The following is a 24,699-nucleotide window of genomic DNA, read 5'->3' on the forward strand; positions in this document are numbered from 1 at the left end:
AAGAGGGGGAAAAATGGCTGCACAGACATGTCTGAAAGCAATAGCAATGTGGTGAGAGAGAATAGAGCTGGGGTGTCCTCTTAATAAAGGCCATTTAGCACATGCAGAACGTGGGAGCTCCTTCAACCAGAAGCCTTAAAGATACCAGCCCACTTGGGCCTGGCCTCTTATACCATAAATACCAAGGTAAAACGCACTGTCTCTTTTGCTTCTGGCAGTTGGATTTGGTTCCTATTCCCCGTTCATGCAGGGTACTGTGATCTGTGAGTCTACCCCTAAATAAATAACCATTTATTATACTCATTTGTGAGCTAGTGTGGGATTTCTTTTAGCTTCCATTTTCACAGACCAAAAATCAATTCCACCCAAATCCATTTTGGTGCCCTAATGAGTTCATTGGGTTTCCATACTGCAGTATTAGTGAAGAGTTACAGAAGTCTGACTGACCCTAAATAGTTGTATCAGCAAAATGTCCCATACCAGCCTGGTAACAACCTCCCAATAGCTGTATACTAGGAGTTTGTCTCAGAGTTATTTTGTCCCCTCTATTTTCTCTGTCCCTACTTGGGACCATGTGTAGCTAAGGAAGGCTTATGTGCAGTTAGGGATTTGCAGAATCACTGTAACTTCACACAACAGTCTGATGACTGTCCTGCAATTCATTCGATGAAGGAATTCGCAAGAGATGCACTCTTGGGAGTGTCTCATGAACGAAGGTGATCACAACTGCTCTCATTTCCAGATGGCAACAACCACAGGCACAGAGGATAGAGTTACATAGTGAACTCACTGGAGAGGTGACCTTTGTAGAGTTTTAAAGGAATGTAGTCCTCACGAGAGACCCCAGTTCAGCAGGATTCCTATGGCCCAGAAGCCCCTGAGCACCAGGCTCAGATAAAGCCACTTAAATAGCTGAGCAAACCCCAATAACACATTCCTTGGAGCACTTGTTAAGTTCTCTAAGTAAAATTAGCCTGCAGAAATGACATCCTTAAAACATTCTAATAGCATTGCCATCTCCAAGATGAATCTGGCCCATGCATTTTAAAGATAGCAAAAATATTTCCATCACCACAGTACTTTGCAAATACTTTTAAAGATCAAGGAAATTGGTCAATTTGGAAATGTTTAGAATGGAACACTTTTACATCACCTTGTATATTACCTACACTTCAGCAATGCATTCTGTGCTCATAGCTGGGGTACACTTCTGGCCCTTCCACCCCGTGGGATGAACAAGCTGAGTAAATGCTGCTGGTAAAAGGACCAGTGATGATTCACATCGAGTTCCCTGGTGGTTGCCATGCTTAACATAGGATGGTGCTCCCTGACTTTGCCAGCCCCTATCAGATTTTGCCACTTGGAGAAAATTGTCTTGGGCAGAGCTATCATTATTATTACTGTTATTTTGTTCTTGCCAGAAACTGCCATTCCAAAGTGTTCCTTTCTGGATTGAAAAACAAAATAATGAGCCTGTACTTTTATTTCCTGGGAGGCCACATTCATTTACATTCGCTTTCTGTTTAGACTCCCCAGGTTCTATAATTTCTGCAGCGCTTCTAGAAACAGGCATATAGTCACAGCAGGAGGAAAACTGTCCCCAAAGTCTAGATATTTCAGGCTGTCTATATGGTGCTCATGTAGGCTCCGGGGTCTCATGCCTTATGCGCTATTCCCATATATATACGTACTGAGACACACACAGAAATTGGATTCTGGTTTATTGTATTAAATCTCTCATGTATCTGTGTCTGAATGCCAATTAGACTGCAGTAGAGGACAAGTACTCTACGTGGTTTCTGCTCAATGCTGTCCTTTCATTTTCTATGTCTCTTGTGATATGTTAATAACACCAACAGTGTGTGTGTGTGTGTGTGTGTGTGTGTGTAACTATAGGATGTACTTTCCTCAGGTACACTGCTACAAAACACTGATAGAGCGATATGTCATTATTTCCCATATTTTATTCCAGCTATTCTTTTTAAATGAATTTTTAATATTTGTATATGGCTGGTTTGTCTGCACTTATGTCTGAGCACCATTTGTGCGCCTGGTACCAATGGAGGCCAGAAGAGGAAATCAGATCCCATGGAACTGAAATTACTGATAATTATGAGCCACCATGTAGGTGCTGAGAACAGAATTTGAGTCCCATGGAAGAACAACAAGTGCTCTTAGCCACTGAGTCCTCTGTTCCATCAATGATTCTTCTGTTCCTGTGTATGTATGTGTGTTTGTGATGTATCTTTATGTGTAATCTATGTATATGTGTGGTGCACATGTGTAGAATGAATGTACACTCATGTTTGTGAGTGTCTGAGCAATCAGGACAATGTGGGCTCTGGCGTTTAATTTCTACCTTTGTTATGTACCTCAGCTTATCTTGGCCATGAGCTTCCATCTCCCTTGTGAGCATGGCATTATAAACACACGCTAGCATGCCTGGATTTATGTGGGTTCTGGGCAATTGAACTTTTAGGTTCTCATGTTTGGACCGAAAGCACTTTAGCCACTGAGCCATTTTCCTAGCTTAATCCCATCTAGTCTTATGTGTCCAAGCATCCAGACCACCAATTTCTTGAAATCTGCACGGAAATCTGTTGTCTATGTTTGGCTGTCCGGCTGGAGCACCCTGGGATGATTTTCTCTGCCATCTCCATGAGGTTTGTATCAGGTGCTTAAGTCATCCGAGCATCCAGAGCAGACAAGGATTGTTTCTGTTCTGGTTATCTATTGCTGCCTAACAAACACACTACTGTTTAGTGGCTTAAAGGAACAGCCATTTTATTTGCTTATGATTTTAACTGGTGGCCTGGGGTCAGCTGGGCTTGCCATTGATCATTTCTGTAGCTGCATTCAGCTGCTAGAGGCTGGGCTCATTGGGGCTGCTGGCATGGCTAGGACTCTCAGTCTACCCATGTGGTCTCGAGTCTCTCCTGTCCTGTATGAATAGCCCACTTGATTTGTCCTTACACTGTGGACGGTGTCACAGCTGGACTGGTTTCTTGGAGGTTCGGAGTTCTCTAGGGCATTTTTAAGGTTCCACAAGATTCATAAGACTTCGGCCCAGAACTGGATGAAGAAAATGAAAAAGGAAATAAGGACTGCGAGGGATGCGATCACCCACTGATACAAGGGGACGGATCTAATGAGAGTTTACCAAGGCCAGTTGAACTGGAACTGAACAAGGACGCAATCCACCAGATTCTCCGAATGTGGCCGGATTCTCTGAATGTGGCTGGCCCGGAGTCTTTCTGAAAAGCCATTGACAATGGCATTGGGACTTGTTTCCTCTGCATATACTGGATTTTGCGGATCCAGTCTGTCTGGACACTCACCTTCTTGGACCTGGAGGGAGGGGGGAGGAACTTGAGCTTCCCACAGGGCAGGAAACCCTGACTGCTCTTAGGGATGGAGAGGGAGGAGGAGAGGGAGTAGGGGGAGTGGGAGGGTGGTGGGAGGAGGGGCAGAAATGGAAACTTTTATAATTTAATAAAATTACTTTAAAAAAAATAAAATTAAAAAAGCAAAAAAAAAAAAAAAAAGACTATAGCCCAGAACAAAGGTCAGGGATAGTCTCACATTAGAAAGGTGAATTGAGCAAAATTCTGATGAGCACATTTGTGAATTTCATATTGTATGTGTTTATCTTGATTCACCTACTTCAACTGAACAAAAACAGTAAGATCAAGGGCATGGATGTGAGAGGCAGTTAGGATTCATTGGTGCCCAACACAGAGCAGGTTAATCACTATTCATAGTCTTTTAATATGGTAGATTTGCACACTCTCCATTATACAATTTTCAAAAATTGCAGCCAATGGTGTCCTCTTTATTCAGTTCACATGTTAGCAGTCATGTTTGCAAGAAATTCATGGGATCAGCTTCTGATTTTACTAGAAGACACAACTTCACAGAAAACTCCTTGATCACCCGATTGCTATAGTCTTTTTGTCCCCACTTTCACAGTGTTCCCTGAGTCTTAGGTGCAGATAAACCAGAAAAAAAAACCTTAAAAATAACTTTATGAAGATGATAGAGGCCCCTAAAGAGGAAATGAAAAAAGTTCCCTGAAGAAATGGAGGTAAAGACGAACAAAAAAAAAAATGGAGGAAATCAATAAATCCCTTAAAGAATGCCAAGAAGAAAAAACAATCAAACAGGTGAAGGAAACAGTTCAAGACTTGAAAATTGAAACAGAGGCAATAAAGAAAACACAAACTGAGGGAATTCGGGAAATGGAAAATCTGGGTAAACAAGCAGGAATAACAGATGCAAGGAAAACCAACAGAATACAAGAGATGAAAGTGAGAATTTCAGGCATTGATACGATGGAGGAAATAGATTCATCGGTCAAATAAAATGTCAAATACAACAAATTCTTAACAAAAAAATTCAGAAAATCTAGGACACCATGAAAAGACCAAACCTAAGTATAATAGGAATTGAAGGAGAGGAACTCCAATTCAAAGGCATAGAAAATATATTCAACAAAATCATAGAGGAAAACTTTCCCACAATAGAGAATGTTATGTCTATGAAAGTACAAGAAGAATACAGAATACCAAATAGACTGAATCATAAAAAAATCTCCTTACCACATAATAATAAAATAATCAAACATACAGAATAAAGAATATTAAGAGTTCAAAAAGAAAAAGGCCATGTAACATATAAAGATAGACCTATCATAATTATGCCTGACTTCTCAGTGGAGATTCTGAAGGACAGAGGTCCTGGACAGATATTTTACGGACACTAAGAAACCATGAATGTGAGTCAGCCCAGAATACTATACCCAGTAAAGCTTTCAATTACCATAGACAGAGAAAGCAAGATATTCCATGATAAAATAGATTTAAATAATACCTAACCACAAATCCAGTCTTGCAGAAAGTACTAGAAGGAAAACTCCAACCAAAGGAAGTTAGCTATACCCACAAAATCACAGGTAATAGAAAATTTCACACCAGAAAATCTCAAAGAAGGGAAACACAAATACACTACCACCACCACCAACAACAACAAAACCAGAAAATAAAAGGAATTAACAATCACTAATGATTAACATCCCTAAATTTCAATGGGCTCAATCTGCCTATAAAAAGACACAGGCTAACAGAATCTATGGTAAAATAGGATCCATTCTTCTAATACATACAAGAAACACATCTCAACTTCAAACACAGACATTTCCTCAGAGTAAAGGGTTGGGAAACAATTTTCTAATCAAATGGAACTTAGAAACAAGCTGGTTTCATAATATCTAACAAAATAGACTTCAAATAAAAGTTAATCAAAATCAATAAAGATATTTCATATTCATCACAGGAAAAAATCTATCAAGATGAAGTCTTAATTCTGAACATTTATGGTCCCAATACTATGGCATCCATATTTGTAAAGGAAACATTATTAAAGTTTATAGCACACATAAAATCTCAGACACTAACAGTGGGAGACTTTAAAACCATACTCTCACCAACACCAACAGACAGGTCTGTCATACAGAAACTTAACAGAGAAATAAGGTAGCTAGCAGATGATATAACTCAAATGGACTTAACAGAAGTATACAGAATATTACACCCAAACACAAAAGAACATACCTTCTTCTCAGCACCTCATGGAACCTTCTCTAAACCACATACTCAGTCACAAAGCAGATCTCAACAGATAAAAAAAAAACTGTCTCATTTAGGATCACCATGGCTTAAAACTAGAAATCAACAACAATACAAAATATAGAAAACCTACAATCACGTGGAAACTGAACAATGCTCAACTGAATCACCACTGGGTCAAGGAAGAAATAAAGAAAGAAATTAAAGATTTCCTACTATTCGATTAAAATGAAGAAAGAACATACCCAAATATATAAGACACTATGAAAGCAGTGCTAAGAGGAAAGTTCATAGCACTAAGTGCCTGAATAAATAATTTGGAGAAATCTACACTAGAGACTTAATAGCACACTTGAAAGCTCTAGAACAAAAAGAAGCAAACTCACCCAGGAGGAGCCGATGACAAGAAATAATCAAAATGAGGACTGAAATCAATAAAATAGAAAGAAAGAGAAAAATATAAAGAATCAAGGAAACAAAGAGTTGATTCTTTGAGAAAAGCAACAAGATACCAAATCCTTATCTAAACTAACTGGGCATAGAGAAAATACCCAAATTAACAAAATCAGAAATGAAAAGGGGACATAACAACAGATACTGAGGAAATCCAAAGAATCATTTCGTCATACTTCAAAAATTTGAACTCCACAAAATTGGAAAGCCTAAAATAAATAGACAATTTTCTTGATAAGTTTAACTTATCAAACTTAAATCAAGACCATATAAACAGCTTAAATAGACCTATAATCCCTAAGGAAATAGAAGCAGTTATTAAAAGTCTCCGAACCATTAAAAGCTCAGGACCAAATGGTTTCAGCTAAGAATTCTACCAGAATTCCAAAGAATAAATAATGCCACTATTCCTCAAATTGTTCCACACAATAGAAACAGAAAGAACTTTGCCAAACTCTTTCAATAATGCCATAGTCACCCTGATACCCAAACCACAAAACGGTGCAACAAAGAAAGAGAATTACAGACCAATCTTCTTAATGAACATTGATGCAAAAATGCTCAATAAAATGATGGCAAATTAAATCCAAGAACACATTAAAAACTGAACTGTCCTTGCCTCACTATCACACTGATGATTATCTCGAATATCACCATAGAATCTTCGTCTGGCGGCGGATGGATATAGAGACAGAGACGCTTATCAGAGCAACGGACTTAGTTCCCAAGATCCAGTTGAAAAGCAGAAGGAGGAAGAATATGAGCAAAAAAGTCAGAACTGCAAAGGGTTGGTCCACCAACTGAGGCAGTGTGCCTGTTCTAATGGGAGCTCACCAAATACAGCTGGACCGGGACTGAATGAGCATGCAATCAAACCGGATTCTCTGAATGTGGCTGACAATAGGGGCTGACTGAGAAGCCATTGATAAAGGCACTGGGACTTGTTTTTTACGGCATGTTCTGGCTTTTTGGGACCCTAGTCTATATGGATGCACAGCTTCCTGGCCTGGATGTAGCTGGGAGGGCCTTGGACTTCCCACAGGGCAGGGTTCCCTGCCCTCTCTCAAGCAGGAAAGGAGAGGGAGGAGGGTGAGTGGGGAGCAGGAGGGGACTGGGAAAAGGGGAGGAAGTGTAAATTTTCGAATGAAAAAAAAACAAAACAAAACAAAAAAACTCATTCACCATGATCAAGTAGACTTAATCCCTGAGGTGTAGGAATGACTCAACATACAAAAATCTGTCAATGTGATATACTTTATAAATAGAAATTTCAAAAAAAAAACACATGATCATCTCATTAGAAGCTGAAAATGCCTTTGACAAAACCCAACACACTTCATGATAAAGGTCTAGTAGAGATTAGGGATACAAGTAACATACCTTAAACATGATAAAGGCAATATACAGCAAGCCAATAGTCAACATCAAACTAAATGAAAAGAAAAAGCAATCCCACTTAAGTTAGGAACAAGTCAAGGCTGTCTACTCTCTCATTATATTATTATATTATTTGAGTATTATAGTACTCAAAGTTCTAGCCAGAGCAGAAAGACAACAAGAAGATCAATGGTTTACAAATTGCAAAGGAAGAAGCCAAAATTTTCTCCTTGCAGATCATATGATAGTATGTATAAGTGACACCAAAAATTCTACCAGGAAACTCCTACAACTGATAAACACCTTCAGCAATGTGGCAGGATACATATTAACTTTAAAAAAATGAGTTGCCCTCTTAAACACAAATGATAAACAGGCTGAAAAGGAAAATCAGGGCACTATCACCTTTTCCAATAGATACAAATAACATAAATTATCTTGCAGTAACTCTAACAAAACAAGTGAAAGAAAATCCTGTATGACAAAGACTTTAAGTCTCTGAAGAAAGAAACTGAAGAAGATATCAGAAATTGGAAAGATGTACCAAGTTCTTGAATAGGTAAGATCAACATCGTAAAAATAGCAATCTTACCAAAAACAATCTACAGATTCAGCGCAGTCCACATTAAAATCACATCACAATTCTTTACAGACCTTAAAAGACCAATATTCAACTTCAAATGGAAAAAAAACAAAATATCCATTATAGCCAAAACTATCCTGTACAATAAAGAAACTTTTGGAGGCATCACCATTCCTGACTTCAAGAATTTATCCCTAGTACATAAACTGACATTTTAGAGTCCATTCCCTATGGAGTGATACCTTGCTGAATCTCGATATAGGGTGGGGGAACTTAGACCTGCCTCACCTTGATTTGTCAGATTCTTGTTGACTCGGCATGGGAAGGCTTACCCATTCTGAGGAGTAGATGAAGAGTTCGGTGGGGGGATGGTGAGAGGGAGCAAGAGAAGGGGAGAGATGCTGAACTGTGGTTGGTATGTAAAATGAAAAAAACATTTAAATAAAAAATAATTTAAAATGAAATATATTGTTCTCCGTCATTTTAGTAAAATAAGGGAACATTCATTCCTGCTCAGTGTCGGAGGATATTTTACATAAGAAGTATCTCTATATTGTTTATATGCTTCCATTTCCAAATGTCATAAAATCATCTTCCATTCTCTAGGTATGGTTACATCAGCGCATCATAAATGCCGTTTTGTAGCAGTGAGAGAAAAATACCTGCAACATCAGAAAGTGTATGGAAAGCCGCTTCCTTGCAGACACGAATCTGACATATGGGAAGAGAAGGAGAGGTTGAGTTTGCTCTGGCTTACAGAAAGCTTGGGGTATTGTAGTTGGGACTGGAGAAGTAGGCAAATATGTTTGCTAAAAATGAAAAATCCCTTTTTTATAACAGCAAATATTTGCCTTTGATTGAGAGCAAATCGATGTCTCTGCTCTTTGAAGTGGTGCTGCCTTGTAGTGGAAGCAGAGATGCTGTTCTCTAGTTCTTCCGTTCTACAACAGCGCACATCACAGGGATGCTTCTCATTGGGGAGGCTGTGAGTGCTGAACAGGAGGGACTGTGACTGAAGGAAAATAGAGATCAAAATCAAACACCTTCATGATTGGGAAAAGGCTAACCAGTGATAGAACTCAGAGGGCCTTCCAAGGGAACAAATGTATTTCTTTCCTGATAAGGTTGCAAGCTCCTAACCCTTTCCAATATGGTTAACAATACATTTCACAAGTTTTTTTTTTTTCGATGTGTTGTGTTGTATTTGTTTTTTCCAGTGGATGAAGGTAAGATGCACAAGGCAGTTGAGTTTGCATCTCTGAGTCATTAAGATAGGTTTAGTGGTACCTTTCACAACATCCCTGCCCATCCTGCTTCCTGCATTTCCCTCCCTTGTGTTTGCCATAATGAAAAGCCTGGCAATAATTATTCTTAAAGTTGAACATCACAATATAGCAATATACTTCATGTCCATACTCTCTTCATTATGACAGGAGAAAAAAAATGCCTGTTTCATTATTAATATTTTATAAGCAATACTTGTCCAACTTGAATCTATAGTTATAAAAACAATACAAAGATCCATTTCCAGAACAATTGTTGCGGAAGCAAACAACTCACTCCTCCAAGTTACACTCTAAGCACTAATATCAACCTTACATATATGTATTCCCAGTAACTTAAACCTCCTTATTCATTGTAATGAAATGTTACAAAAGTGCAAAGATACAATATTTTAAATTTATGTTTTTAAATCTTTCAGCAACACCATGTAGAGCTGCAAATTGCCTTATTTAATATGAACAAAGCTTCAAATACATCAAGTTTAGCTTATTTTAATCATTCAACGTATTTATAACTTGATTTAAAAGATTTTTTTTTTATTTTTTTATGTGTGGGTGTTTTACATGCATGTCTGTGCTCTATGTGCAAGCAACGGCCGTGGAGAAGAGAATAGGGCAGTAGATCCTCTGGAATTGAAATTAAAGAGGGTTGCAAACCACCATGTGGTGCTAAAATCTAAACACAGACTCTTTTCAAAAGTAAAAAGTGTTCCTACCTACTGAGTCATCACTTCAGCCCAATGTGTTAATTTTACTTAAGCATAGTTATAGAATCCTCAAATTTTGCTCCTGTGCCCTTAAGCAAAGAATCAATGAAATTTCACTTTGACTTCACAATTCAGTATTATCTTTATATATCTTAATTACAAAACTATCCCTGTAGCCACTGTGGTTGGGGGGCAGTGTTTGTCTGTAAAATAAAATGTCCAATAGTTCTATATAAATCCACTTCTCGGATCTTTCGTCTGTATGTGGTGTGTGTGTGGTATCTTAATTGTGCCTCCATTTACTAGCTATTGTGAGTTGCGAAAGAAGATAAGAGTGAATACTATATTCCAGAAATAAAAAGACATAAAAGATGCTACCATTCTTATTTTCATCCTTATTTATTTTTGACACTGAAAAGTAAATTAAATCATAAAAAAGTTTGATTTCTTCAATATAGAGTAAAAATAATTTGATTCCCCTAATAAGGTTTGTAGAATGACACATTAATGTATTATATATAAATGTTTATACACAGTTTCTCCTTTGGTATTTATACTACTGTGAATTTCAGGTCTTTTGCAAAAATAATCTGAGAAAAAACATGTTAAAAAATTCAAACATCAAAGCACACATGAAATGCAGGCACCCCTGGGGCTGCTTTGACTACTGAATTTTTGATCCTAGTTATGGTATATGGTTAAATTAATGGGCACTCCTGTAAAATGACTTCTAAATAGATGAGTTGTTTTCCTATGTAAGAAACATCAATTCCCCTAACTTAGAGAAACAACACATATGTACCTGAGCCAAAGGGAAAGTCAGTCTCCAATAATAAAGACCCATTTTGGTATGTTAGTAGAAAATGATCCTGCCATTGACTTCATAATAACTTGATGTGTTTGCTGAGAAGCATTTATGAATTATTAGCTCTATTTTGCCATTAATCTGGATTCTTGGAAGTATGAACTGCTCAAATAGAATCTAATTTTATGAAGCTAGCTTGTGTTTGTGTTTTCTTTCATAGGATGTGAACTATGTGCAGTACAAATATGGGGAAGCCAAGTCTTAAGACATTCACAATATTGCAGATAATATGCATCTATCTAGGATGATACCATGGCACATTACAAGAAAGCTATGTGTATTTGAAAATATAGCATAAGATATAGTGAGTTTTACATATAAGAACAAACAGCACATAGATGACAGCTGGAGGTTGTATAACTTTTGCACAATTAGTAAAATGGGTTGTCTTAAAAATGCAAGATTTATTTTTATCATTTGTCAATTATAAATGATTCCTGAATTCGTGTTAGAAAAGAAAAAGCTATCTCTACACTTCTACTAACGTGGTTGCTTTAAGGGGAAGGGGTTTTCTTTGCTTCTTTATTCTCAGAGCCCCAAATAGTACCACTCTTAAAAAATGCTCAGTTAATGGCTATTCAGTGAGTGACTGATTTAGAAGTTGGTCTAAAAGTATGAATTTCTATACTTTTTTCATCTCCATTTCAATTAAAAACATATTTCACTTGCCTAATTCATTTTATAAGGCCACAGTCACTGTGATACCCAAACCACATAAAGATTCACAAAGGAAAGAAAATGACATACCATGTCTGTTATGAAAATTGATACAAAAATACTGAATAAAATACTTGCAAACATTATCCAAGAACCCATCAAAAAAGATCATCCACCATGACCAAGTAAGCTTCAATTCAGAGATTCAGGGATGGATCATCATACAAAATTCTATCAATGCAATCTTCCATATACACAAACTGAAAGAAAAAACATATGATCGTTCTCATTAGAAGATGAAAAAAGCCCTTGATAGAATCCAACACTGCCTCCTGATAAAAATTTTAGAGAGATGAGGGATACAAGGGACATTCTTAAGCATATAAAGGCTATTAATAAGAAGCCTATAGCCAACATCAAATTAAATGGAGAGAAATTCAAAGCAATTTTACTAAAATCAAGAACAAAATAAAGCTCTCCACTCTCTCTATACCTATTCAATATAGTACTTGAAGTTCTAGCTGGAGTAGAGACAACTAAGGGAGATCAAGGTGCTACAAATTGGAAAGGAAGAAGTGAAGGCATTGCTATTTGCAGATGATATGATAGTATACATAAGTGACTCTAAAAATTCCACCAGGGAACTTCTACAGCTGATAAACATCTTTAGTGAAGTGGCTGGATACAAGATTAAGTTAAAATAAATTAAGTAAACCTCTTATACACAAATGATAAATAGGCTGAGAAAGAAATCAGGGAAACAACACTTTCTAAATAGCCATAGATAACATATAAATCTTGGTTTAACTCTAACCAAGCAAATGTAAGATCTGTATGACAATAACTGTAAGTCTTTGAAGAAAGATATTGAAAAAGATATCAGAAGATGAAAAGATCTTCCATGTTTGATTGGATTAACACATTAAAAATAACCATCCTACCCAAAGCAATCTACAGATTCAACACAATTCTTGAAAGAATAATATTCAACTTCATATGAAAAAACAAAAAATCAGTGTAGTTAAAACAATTCTGAATGATAAAAGAACTTCCAGAGGTATCAACATACCTAATTCCAAGCTGTACTACAGAGCTGTAGTAATAAAAACTGCATATTATTGACATAAAAACAGACAACTACTTGATAAATGATCAGTGGAATAGAATCAAAGACACAGACATAAATTACACATCTATGGACATTTGATTTTTACAAAGAAGCCAGGAATATAAAATTGGAAATAAGAAAGCATTCTCAACAAATGGTTCTAGTCTAACTGAATGTCATCATGTAGAAGATGCAAATAGACCATATTTGTCATCCTGCACAAAACTTAAGCCCAAGTGGATCAAAGACCTCAATATAATACCAGATACATTGAATATGATAAAAGATAAAATGGGAAAGAGTCTTGAATTCATTGACATAGGAGACAACTTTCTGAACTGAACACCAATTGTGCAGACACTAAGGCTGATAATAAATGAGACCACATGAAACTGAAAAGCTTCTGTAACATAAGAGACATTGTGAACTGGACAAAATGGCAGTCTGTGGAATGATAAAAAATATTTTTACCAACTTCACATCTGATAAAGGACTAATTTCTCAAATATATAAAGAACTCAAGAAGCTAGATGTCAACAAACCAAATAATATAATTAAAAAATGGGGTACAGATCTAAAAAGAGAATTCTCAATAGAGAAATCAAAAATGGCTAAGAAACAAAGAAATATTTATCATCCTTAGCTTTCAGGGAAATACAAATCAAAAACACTTATAGAATCCATCCCATAACTGTCTGAATAGCTAAGATAAATAATAGAAGTGCCAGCGAATGCTGGTGATGATGTGAATCAAGGGAACATTTCCCCATTACTGGTGGGAAAGCAAACTTGCACAGCCACTAAGAAAATCAATGTGGAGATTCCTCAGAAAGTTTGGAATTGATCTACCTCAAGACCAAGATATACTATTCCTGGATAGATACCCAAACAATCTTCCACCATATCACAAGGACACTTGAATACCTATGTTCATACCAACTTTACTCATGATATCCAGAAACCGGAAACAACCTAGACATCCCTTGACCAAATAATGGATACAGAAAATGTGGCACATTTATACAATGTAGTATTACTCAGGTATTAAAGATAATGATACCAGGAAATTTTCAGGAAAATTAACAGAACTTGAAAAACTCATCTGGACTGAGTTAACTCAGACCCAGAAAGATAAACATTGTGTGTACTTACTTATCTATTATTATCTATTAACTGTAAAGTAAAGGATAGTTATGCTACAATCTACATGAACAAGAACTAAAGGTTAAGTAATAAGAAGGTCCTACAGGGGGACACTTGGATACCTCTAGGTAGGAGAAATCAGATAAAACAAATTTCATACATAGACTGGGATCCTGCAGGGATGGAAACAGGAAAGATTAGGCATGGGAGAGTATGGAGAGAGAGGGAGAGAGAGAAAGAGAGAGAGAGAGAGAGAGAGAGAGAGAGAGAGTGTGTACTGAGAGAGACGATTGGAATTAGAGGGCATTTTGGAGGGAAGGTAGAAACCCAGTGCAATTGGAAACTCTGAGAGATTCTCGAGGGTGAACTTAGTAAACACTCCAAGTAATGGAGAGTAATGGAGAATATGTACTGGCCATCTTTGTAACCACACAAGACTTCTAGTGAAGTGTTTAAGATATCAATCAATTCATAAAACCTTTGACCTATGACTAAACTTGTCTCCATGATGTGCTGGGGTAAAGGTATCATAGAATTTATGGGAGTGACCAACCAATGACTGGCCTTAATTGAGACACATGCCCCGAGAAGGAGCCATTTCAGACATTGTCTGGATGGCTAGGAACCAGAGTCTGGATAATCCAGAAACCAATGATAAAATCAAACATGATAAAGAAAGAAAGAAAGAAAGAAAGAAAGAAAGAAAGAAAGAAAGAAAGAAGGGAAGGAAGGAAGAAAAAAGGAAGTAAAGAGCAAGAGAAATTAATGAAATAATTCCTAATCATATTCTACTGTACCGGTACATTATAACAAAAGATAACCATCACCAGAGAGGCTTCATCCACCAACCAATGAGAGCAGATACAGATACTTAGAGTCAAACATTGGGCAGAACTAGTGGAATCCTGCAGAAGAGAGAGGATTGTAGAATCCAGAAGGGTCAAGATAATATAAGAAAATGGACTTCAGAATGAACAAACCATGACCCATGTGGCCTCACAGAAACTCAAAAGACAATCAAGGAGCCTGTATGGGTCTGGCACATGTCGTCTGCATATATGTTACAGTTGTATAGTTTAGGGCTCCGGGAGACTCTTAACAGTGTGAGTAGGTACTGTCTCTGATTCCTTTGACTGCTTTTTAATATCTTCTCCCTCCTAATGGCTTGCCTTGTCTAATCTTAATATGAGTGGAAGTACCTAGTTTTGTTTTAACTTGACATTCCTTGTTTGATTGATATCCCTGAGAGCTCTGCCCTCTTCTGAAGGGAAAGGAGGAGGGGCAGTCCTGTGAGAGAAGGTACTGAGGATTGGAGGAAGAGGAGGGAGAGGAAACCATGGTTAAGATACAATACATGAGATAAGAATAATCTTCTTAGAAAAAAAGAAAATCACAATCAATCAAAATACAGTTAGGGATCCCAGTCTCAGTGAGTCTATCTACAAATACTCTCACACATAAGGTTCAGGGAACATTTTGAAAGAAGTAGTAAAAATATTGTAAGAGCCAAAGGATCAGGAAGTTTGCTGTGAGATTGTGTCTATTAGTAATGACAGAAACTAGGTCCATAAAGTCTCTCCAATATGACTGCCCTAACATGAGCTGAACAAAGACAATAACAAAGATGGATAGAGGAAAGCCCAAGAGGGCTTGAGCCTACTCAAAAAAAAATTTACAGACACCTAAGAAATTATGAGAGCCAGGGAAATAGTCTTTCCTAGGAAAGAACACACCAATTGGTTATGTTGGCATACAAAAGAGTTCCACAATAGCCTGGAATAGAGAATAACAAAAGTTTATTTATCTGGGGATAAACTCACAGGAGTAGTGATCTGCAGTCTTCTGCATGCAATGAGAACTGGGAAACAAATCCAGCAGTCAAGATGCCCCAGAAACTTTTTGTCTGTATTTATAGTACATGAGACAACATCCAAAGTGGGTGAGTATCTTAAAAGTTATTGACTGAAGGAGTTCCCACAGCCCCTCTCCCTTTTTCTAAATAAGAGAATTCTAAGCCCAATATAAAACTATGTACAGTAAAACCAAATATCAAGTATTGTACAAGGTAATAAAGAGGCATACATAAAAATTACAATTATAACCAGCATAAGCAACATCAAACAAGAAACCTATGCTAAATGTTTCAATAGTTATACTATCCTATGGAGTCTAAGTCTTATATTAAAAATGGCTTGACTAAGTCATGAGAGGAAAATAACTATGACTATCTAGTCTTAAACCCCATCAAAGACCTGAGAAGGGAAATAATATTACTTGAGTAAACAGAAAGTTCAATCAAGTAACTTACAGAAGGTACAAGAAATTACAGAGACAACCAGCTATCTGGGCAATCACCCAAAGTCTCATTTAAAAAACCATCTTATTCTGTCTTGGTGAGGTTTGGTAGTCTTTTTGCTTGTATCCTGCTTGTCCAATCTGGACACCATGCATTTTCTCGGTAGTTGAGGCAGGGACAGTTCTTTGTCCAAAGGCCAGTTTTGCCAAGAAGAAAGCAAGTTCTGTGTGGAGTGACTTTGGTGTCCAGCATTCTCTAGGGAATAGATCAATCCTGCCATGAGCAATCATGTCTCATGGCAACAGAATCCTAAATTACTTAAATATCATATTCTACAGTTCTTTGAAGTGCTTGAAGAATACCTACCTATCTGAAATATCTAGAAAACCTATATAATATGACTACAATTTTAACTATTATAAATGACTACCTATTAATAAATATTTCTTAATTATACATTACATTTTTGAATGAGCTGTACAAACATGATACCTTAAACAAGAACAGAAATATACACACACAGCATAAGAAAATCATTCTTAAATGTGTATCAATAGCCAAGATCCATACCAATGCAAAGGTTTCATCTCAATATCATAACCGTCTTATTTTTTTTTTGGAAATTGACTGTGATCATTAACCACTTATAATCAACACCATTTAAATGAAAACACACGTTTATAAATAATCATTGTATAACATGTTGCTTACAGACTCCATTGAAGTGCCCCGTGACAGGACCAGCACAAACCAGGAAGCCAGCTCAAAAAGAAGCCTCTTCTTTGCTTCCAACCAGCAGAGTCTATCTGAAAAAAAAAACAAAAAACAAAAAACAAAAACATACGGTTACCAAGAAGTTGCACTAGTCTCCCTTTTTTGAGAGTCTAGAAGCCCTCTTTTTTTCTCAAACTTATTTTTAGGTCTTCAGTGGATCCATGGTGGATTTGTTGGCATACAAAAGAGTCCCACAATAGCCAGAAATGGAGTATAGCAAGTTTATTTATCTGGAGATAAACTCATAGAGTGAGTAGTGATCTGCAGTCCTCTGCATGCACTGTGAACTAGATCCGAATCCAGCAGCCAAGAGGCCCAAGCACTCTTTTCATCTGCATTTATAGTACATGAAACCACGCCCAAAGTGGGCCAGTATCTTAAAGGCTATTGGCTGAAGGGGTTTCCACAGCATGGTTATCCAATACTAAACAGTCAAAAGTGAAATATAACAAGCAACGTAATACAGACTGAGCAAGTTGTATTTATATATTTAGGGAAATATATTTATATGCATATACATATAGGTATGTAACAGAAATTATTTTACAAAAGGTACCAAATTTGAAAGAGAGCAAGGTGATTTTCACTTTCAACAGATGGAGACCATCACAGAAAAACAGGACTAACCAAAACACAGATGATACATCTACAATACAACTACTGAACCTAATGCTCAGGGATCATTTTAGAAGAGGGGCATGGAAAGACTGTATAACCCAGAGGGACAAGGATTTTACTGGGAGATTGTGTGTTTTAGGAGTATCAGAAGTTACCCCCATAAAGTCTCACGAGCATGACTCCCTAAACATGATTTGAATGAGAATAGCAATAGTAGACATGTTAACATGGACAAAGGTAGGCCTAAGAGGCCTCATCCCTACACAAAGAACTATAGGCAACTAAATTATTATAATAATATACTTAGTATTGTTTATATTCACATATATTAAGTGATTAATGATTGATGTGAGAGGGGCCACTAATGGGCAAGTTGTCTTAAGCTGTATAAAAAAGCAAGCTCACCAAGTCATGGGGAACTACTTTATTGTCTTTGCTTTAGTTCCTGCCTCTAGGTTTCTGGTTGAGTTCCTTCCCAGACCCCGGACTTCTCTGAATAGTAGGCTGTGATGTGAAAGTTTAAGCAAAATACTTACCCCCAAAAAGAACATATTTCAAAAAAGAAAACAGTGATTATAGATGTAATAAAATTGCAATATAATAAAAAGTTAAAACATTGCCCATTTTAAACTGCAATTATTCTTTTAAAATTTCTCTAGATGTAACTGGCTATTTCTATCATTCATTTCAGTTATGCAGTAATCAGATTTGAGGCTGTACTTACCCTTAATTCGAGAAGTTTCTCTATAGTAGTCAGTGGTGAAAGCAGATACTTGTGACTGCCCAAGGCTCTGAGAATAAGAAAAGGGTAAATGATCAGCCCGTTATAGGCATTTCTACCACGTCCTCTAAAGTTCAGGAAATCATAAAAGAAAGGACAGAAATAATGTAAGTTAAGTGTCATCTTGAAGGTATGATACCATCACTGCAACATTATCTTATACATAGCATCTGAAGATTCTGCACTTAGCCAGCACAAGAATGGAACTATCCACTAGTTACTCATGGATGAAGGAGAAGTTCACAAGGCCATACTCCTCTGATTTACTGATTTAGTGCTTTATTGATTTGCTATAAAGACTTAAGAATCAGTGTCTTTAGCATGTACAGGTAAGCACTTCAGGCTCTGGTGGAAAGTTTCAAGAACCATGGCCACACAGAAGGTCCTGGGTAAATTCAGAGGGTTGTAAAATAAAAATACTTGAATGTGGATAAAGGGACCAAAAAAGAAAAGGAAAATAAGAGAAGAAAAAGATAAAACTAATTAGAATTAAATATATACATGTATCAAAATGGCAAAGAAAAAATTAATTAATTTAAAATCAAATCACAGTTGAGGTATATGGGTCAAGTTCTCTGGAAAACAATACAGGAAACCTAAAGAAGAAATCAGTGTTTTGCATAAATGAGTTATAATAGTGCTTATGGAATATTTCAATTTTTTCAATAAAAAGAATTTGCCATTACAGAAATCTCATAAGTTGCTGAAGCAAAAAAGTTAGATCAGAAGTCAAAATACATTAACATTTCCAATTTTAAAGATTATCATGAGAAACAGGGGCTGTTTCCCTTCTCTAGTATCCTCACTGTAAAGATGAAAGCAGTCCCAGGGGCGGTATCTTACTGGTATCCCCAATATGGGAAATATGTTTTCACTCCCCCCACCCCAGATGGAAAACCAAAACATCCATGCCCAACTCTGAGTAAACTGCCTTTATCTCATTCAGGCTAAGTCAAGTGCCAGGTCTACTTTTAATGCTTGTTGGTCTCCTAGCAACCAAAGCAAAATGCAAACTGCTTCTGAGCATGAGCATCAGCTGGGTACTCAGGAAAAGCTTTTCAGAGCTTTCTTTCGCTTGCTGTGTTAAACGCCATGGCCAGAAGGAACTTAAGGAGGACAAGGCTTAACTTCATCTGATGGCTTACAGTTTGTTATGAAGGGAAAGCAGGGCAGAAACTTAAGGCAGGAGCCTGGAGGCTGAAACTAAAGCAAAGTCCACGGAGGAGTGCTTGCTTACAGGTTTGCTAATTCTGGCTTGCTCAGCTAAACTTTCCTTTATACCCACCACCACCTGCCCAGAAGCAGCATTGCCTCCAGTGTGCTGATCTCTCTCATACCAACCACTAATCAAGAAAAATGCCCTAAAGACTTGCTTTCAGGACAGTCTGGTGGGTGTATTCTTTCAAATGACGTTCCTTCTCCTAGATCACCCTAGCTGGGTCAATGTGACAAAAACGAAACCAAGACAAGGTAAGCTCCAAACAGAATCAGTGCGACAGAATCCTCAAAGGCTAACCCTGAGTCTCTGTTTTAAGTAAAAATCTGAGAGAATTGTTGTCTGAAATGAGGAAAGCTTTAACTTGAATTCCTGTAGAGTTATGATCCTTTCAGCTGCAAGTACCGAAAATCTAGATTGAGTAGGGCTAAAGAAAAACCTGTAGACAGCTCACATGACAGAACATCCATAGGCAGCCCAGGAAAGCTTCAGTCTCACTTTTTGATGAGTTATGGCATATAAGAAGCAGACTCCTTCCTGTGGCTGTTCTATGATAACAGATTTAACATTACCCTAAGGCTGGTTTGAGTTATATATGTAGGCTATTCTCTAAAGACTAAGAAAATTTTATCCAGGATGCTCTAGAAAATCAGTCCTGATATTTTAATATTCCACGTTTATTAGTCTTCAAAATTATCAATAGCAATGACATGGGGTAGGGAATGAGGAATGAGATGGATATAAATGGCTAGACGTCATCAACGTTCATGTAAGCAACAACATGGTCCCCAGTCTTCTCTCCCAGGCCATTTTCTTTTCTTTTTTTTTTAAAGTAAATTTTATTAAATTATAAAAGTTTCCATTTCCACCCCTCTTCCCAACACCCTCCCACTCCCCCCACTCCCTCTCCTCCTCCCTCTTCGTCCCTTAGGGCAGTCAGGGTTTCCTGCCCTGTGGGAAGTTCAAGTTCCTCCCCCCTCCCTCCAGGTCCAGGAAGGTGAGTATCCAAACAGACTGGATCCCCAAAATCCAGTATATGCAGAGGAAACAAGTCCCAGTATCATAGTCAATGGCTTTTCAGAAAGACTTCGGGCCAGCCACATTCAGAGAATCCGGCCAAATTCCGAGAATCTGGTTAGATCACGTCCTCATTCAATCCCAGTCCAACTGGCCTTGGTAAACTCTCATTAGATCCGTTCCCTTGTATCAGTGGGTGATATAGCATCCCTCGCAGTCCTGATTTCGTTTTTCATGTTCTTCCTCCTTCTGCTCCTCATTTGGACCTCGGGGGGCTCAGTCCGGTGCTCCAATGTGGGTCTCCGTCTGTATCGCCGTCCTTCGACAGATGAAGGATCTATGGTGATAAGCAAAATATACATTAGTATGGTTATGGGCCACGGCCAGTTCAGGCACCCTCTCCTCTGTCCAGAGAACAATCTGGGGGATCTCTCCTTGGACCTGGGATCCCATATATAATCAAGTCTCCTGTAAACCCTAAAATGACTCCCTTAGTGGAAATATATTCTTCCCTGATCCCATATTCATCCTTCCTCCCTCCCCCCGATCCCAGGCCACCGAGCTTTCCCCATTCCTCCCCTACTCCCTTCTCTCTAACCCTCTCCCCTTCCATCAACCCTCCCACCCCACCCCCCCATGCACCCGAAGTTACCTCCCAGGCCATTTTCAACCAACGTCAAGAATCATACTGTTATGCGTTCTCTACCTTGAACAACCATTGCAGAAAGTACTTCAAGTTTGATGGATGTACTTGGTGGGAATCACAGAGCTCAGTGGGAACTGAACAGCTGGAGCCAGAAGGTTTCACTCCCTTATCCTTGTTCTTGCCTAAGAGTAAAGATAGAGCTCCCTTAAACAGACTTCTGAAATACAATCGAAGGGAAGCAGGGAGGTGGAAATTGTATTCAGGGCAGGGCTCCTTGTTCAACAATTCTCCTACTGAACTTGACAATGCAAGTGATAAAAGCACTCCTCTGCCTAAAATACTCAGGAGTGAAAGTGTTGAGCATCAGGCTTCTCTCCGTTCTTTCTGTACCTTTTTGGCATCTTTTTTCTTGCTCTTGCCTCTGTAATGGACTTTATAATCACACATCCGTAAATCCGAACACTTTTTAAGAGGTAATCATAATAACTTGCCTAGATCTAATGTTGGAGAGAAACATTTTATGGCCGTAGGATGCATTTTTCTCCAAGTTATTAAAGTCCAATTACATGATGTTTTTTCCAAGGAATGCCAAGTACTTAAGGGACAATACTGCAGCCACTCTCGCACTGTCTTTGAAATAATTACATAGATCCAGCCTTGATGTGACAGGTAAAGACGTCTATTCCCTGCCCTCCTTTCCTAATGGAATGGAAAGATGGGTTTCCTTGCCTAGAGTTCCTCAGTAGACCCAGAGAAGAACAACTGGGACCAGAAAGCAAGTTCTCTAATTCCATGAGCTAATACACACGGCCATCTTTGTGGAAATACCTAGCCTTCGTTTTGTGCTTTAGATGAAAAAAAAATTACCATGTGTAGTGGACAAACTAAAGGGACTGAAATGTAAATTTTTCCAATAGCATACCCAATTGAGCTATAATGCAATTCGACTTGAATTAGTCAGACTACTAGAAATATTAATACGAGCAATCACAGATTTGTATTGTCATTATAAGAATGATCAGTGTTACCATTTCTTATACTCTGAGTGCTCTAAAACTGACTTTTGACTTCATAAAATCATGTGCAGTTGCCCTTATTTTGGTTTGGGGGAACTTGAAGCTTCAAAGCTATGATGTAGGAGGTAGAAATAAAGAGATGGCTTTAGTACCCCACGGTAGTGCCCACCTCCACAGCTCACCAAGTCTGTGTCACTCTACACTGCTGTGGAGCAGGGGAGCTAGGAATTCAACAGTTGAACAGTTGTATAAGTCATATCATGTCTCAAGAGTCAACTTCAAACAAGGACTATATTTTCCAATTTGAATTCTAAGATTGTATAACAAGACATGCACAAAGAAACATTCCTACAATGAGAAGCAGGCCTTTTGTTACAAATTGGACCTGATAAAGCATTTAATCCTCACCTACAGAAGAGTGGATACCTGTCTCTCTGTTTCCTCAATCAGAATAAATTTTGTGCCAAACTTTTCTTCAGCAAGTGAAAGACCAATTTACTCTCTTGTCTATTAATTGTGTGAGGTGTTCCCGACATTGTAGAAGGGTTTGAGCTAGCTCTAATCAGATGCAATTTCTGCTGTCCTAGTGCAAATAAGGTAAGACCCTAGTGAGTTTGAGGCAGCCATCTCCGAGATGCTCATGACTTGGGATATGCTTGAATGAAAACAGAAAATCCTCCAAGGTGCAAGAAGACCAGGAGTTGGCTGAGTTTCATCCAACCGCTCCATCTTGCCAGACCTTTGAGATAACAGAGCATGCATATTTAAATTTGAAAGGTTTTTATGATTATTTAATAAAATGAGGATGAAGTAAGCAAATAACTGTTGAGAAGTAACATTTAATTTCCAAGAGTGCCCTGAGAGACATATCATGGAGTGAAGCCATTTCAATTACTTGGAAATTCATTGTCAGAAACATTAAACTAATTCAGGCTACAGAAATGTACCCGACAGTATTATGAAGTAAATCCAAGTGGCTTTGGTTAGAAAATATGAATTATAACCACAGTGTATAGTACAAGGTTGAAAATCAGAAATTCAAATCTAAAAGCAAAATAGTGAGCTAATTTTCTCCCAGCTTAGCATCTCACATCATCAAAGTGCGGGGGGTGGGGAGAGATTTGAGACACCCCCAAGGGTAACTGGGTACCTTGGGGTAAGTGTGTATTTCAACCATGGTGAATTGATGGAATCGGATGGATTTTAATTTCACATTGCGCTCTTTATTTAGCTTCCAATTTGGTCTGCTCTATTGCTCAAAATGCTAATGTTTTCTATTTACCAAATTGAATATAATTAGGATAGTATATAAAAGCTGTTCCACCCTGTTTTGTCATCAGTGTTTTAATGGAGAAAATGATAGGGTTCAACCTTAGATGACTTTCAGCATTCTCTCCTTCAGTTCTCAGATATCCATCATTAACATTTACATCGGTGGGACTTAAGGCTCACCTACTAGTTGACTGTACGCAATTTACTCGATAAGAAAGTATTTTATCTCATTTTTATATTTACACTCTTAAGTGTTTTGCATCATATTTTCAACATTTAAGATCAAGTACATTCTCTTAATGATTTTATGTGAACATTTTAGTTGTTCCCTTTTATAACTTCAGAAACTTAGTAATATTGGAAATGAGAAGATTAAAAATTAACTTTATGCTACTATATCTTCTTAATCTTTTGACACATGTAAAGTCTCAGTTTACATGCCAGGGTAGCCTTGAACTGAAAACTTCCTAGCTTGACTTCCTAGGTTCTTATACTAAAAGGCTTGGCTTTGTTTGCATCTTTTAACCTTGCTTGAATGAATAGTGATGCGGTCTTACAAGTGTGTGTGTGTGTGTGTGTGTGTGTGTGTGTGTAAATATATGTAAGAATTTGAAGAAAGAGACATAGAATGGATTTTGGGATAAATATGATAAATATGATAAACACTTGATTAACATAGTGTTCCCTTTTTCAGCATTTACATTTCCAAATAGAGTTGTCTCTATTAAAAATTAGAGATAGTAGCCTCTGTTGGGTCTTTTATAAAACTCAACAGCAGAAAATTAAATTGGCCATTGTTTTTTTTTTAAGTTTCATGGGGAGATAGCTCTACAGAAAGTAAATGGAATATGTACCAGCATGTTCTCATCTTGGAAACTTTGATGACTCTTTTATAGATTCTATGCAAAGTAATTAAAGTCTAATTAATTGGAAAAATATACACAATGGGTATTCTAATATTATATCTTCAAGAGAAGCAGTTTTTATTACCTTGGACACGTGGTTGGGCCAAGGCTACAGTTTAAATTTTGAGCTCCCAAGCAAATATTTCAGAAAATGCACTCTTGTACTTTGCTGCTGACTAAATCTTCTCCAATGGGGAGCCATCCCAGCAGCTTTGGGAATCCATGATTGTGCAGTTTTTTGGAAAGCATGCTGAACCCTAGCATGTAATGATTAGACCTAGGAAACCATGCTGCCAGTGCGGTGCTTTTCAATAAATAGACAGGGAAAGCCAGGCACTGACAGGGTCCAAAAGGAATA

Source organism: Myodes glareolus, chromosome 24, assembly GCF_982192425.1.
Source record: "Myodes glareolus chromosome 24, mMyoGla1.1, whole genome shotgun sequence".
Taxonomy (NCBI): domain Eukaryota; kingdom Metazoa; phylum Chordata; class Mammalia; order Rodentia; family Cricetidae; genus Myodes; species Myodes glareolus.